At 32.5% G+C, this 1,683-nt stretch overlaps 1 protein-coding gene across 1 annotated transcript in view; it reads left to right on the forward strand.

Moving 5' to 3' along the window:
• Window positions 1–388: 388 nt before the first annotated feature.
• The window catches only part of LOC107553906 (protein CBFA2T2-like), a 14,770-nt gene continuing 13,475 nt past the window's right edge, over window positions 389–1,683 (forward strand). The window contains exon 1 of the mRNA XM_016236256.1: window positions 389–406. The gene's annotated coding sequence lies outside the window, so the exon portion shown is untranslated. The remainder of the gene's footprint in view (window positions 407–1,683) is intronic.

Here is a 1,683-nt window from a genome sequence, read left to right on the forward strand (position 1 = left end):
TTTTAGTACTTCAACTTAATCTAATTAAAAATGAGAAATGTAGCCCTGGCAACTAGCTACATAAAAATACGTTTTATATATAGTTCGTTTATTTTATTTTAAGTAACGGAAATATTTTTTAAGGATTTAGTTATAGTTAACTAATAACTCTTGCACACAACTCAAAAACATAAACAAATAGAGTAAACTAGAATGAACATAAATAATAAACAGCATATTAACTTTCAAAAAGTTCTGTTTTGTGACAAACTCTTCTGATTATCACGACTGCAGTGAAACGTAGAAATGAAGCGCTATAACAATCCCGTTAAAAGCCGCCTTACTTTTCATTGTTAAGTGGAGGGACCCATTTAAAATCTGTATGCGAGAAACACATTCACTGCATTGGCCTTCTCCACCACAGCATGTGAGACCCGCACACAAACATGCATGCTATCTGTACTATGCAGTATGGGGCATTGGCACTAGTGTGTCCCATAGGATGACATACTACCATTTCTGCAGTATGCATACTGTGCACAGGATTTGAATTTTCTGTATGCTTGGAATACCTGAATAACCATTTGCATTTGTCAGCATTTGCAGTATGTAGTGTGCAGTTTGCAGTGTGCAATGCACAAAAGCGATTTCAGACATATTTAATGAGGTCATGTGACAACAAGGTAGCATATAAGTTGTTTGAAATTTTCATTGTGGGATCATGCAATCTGTTCCACATACAATTTTTTTAATAGTAGGCAGTATACAGTATGTACTGAAAAATATTCAGTAATATCCACTCCCAACACATGTTCTAATTAAAGTTGTTGTTGTTTTTTTTAAATGCTGATGAATCAGATACGGATGCCATAGTTTAAGTGAATGTTGAACTGAAAAAAAAAATTGGTTCAGATTAGCTAATGCTTAAATAACCTATTACATTTGTCAACATTTGTAGTATGCAGTTTGCAGTATGCAGTGTACTTGACTTGACCTTCCATTTCCATTGTGATTGATAAACCAAAAGTGATTACAGATGGATTTAATGAGGTCATGTGACAATGATGTAGCACTAGTTGCATAATAAGTTATTTCCACTCCTACTGGTGAGGTTTTGATGATTCTTCTTAAATTTTTTTGTAAATGCTTAGTTAACACGTACACAAACTGCAATTTTCTTTATGCATGGAATACCCGGATAGCCTATTTGTCAAAAATGCAGTATGTAGTATGCAATTTACAGTATGCTATGTGTCATCCATTTCCAGTTTAACACAAACACAGATGCCCTAATACTGGCATATAATCTTTCACCAGAGAAGTACAGTACTTTAAATGCATAGTAGTGCGTTTACATTTCATTATTTAGCATGCATTTGTATGCGAAACAACTTAGAATGAGGGGGGAAATCATTTAACCTACATTAGCAACTAACTGCAGTACCAAAATACAAAGGAAAACCAGAGTAAACGTTTAAAATGAAAAGAGTGGTTTTGCTGAAAGAGAGTTTTTATTTATTTTTTATAACTGTGCCTTTATATATTATAGCCATAAAAACAACACTTCACTCATTTTTTTGAGCTTGCAGGAAAATGTATGTGGTTAAAAACAGAAGTATTAACTAAAATTACAATTTTAAAAACATTTTTGTTAAATTTAAATAAAGCTGAAATAAAATAAAACATAAATACGAGATGGAAAAA

This window comes from Sinocyclocheilus grahami, unplaced genomic scaffold, assembly GCF_001515645.1.
Source record: "Sinocyclocheilus grahami isolate Dianchi unplaced genomic scaffold, SAMN03320097.WGS_v1.1 scaffold485.1, whole genome shotgun sequence".
NCBI lineage: Eukaryota > Metazoa > Chordata > Actinopteri > Cypriniformes > Cyprinidae > Sinocyclocheilus > Sinocyclocheilus grahami.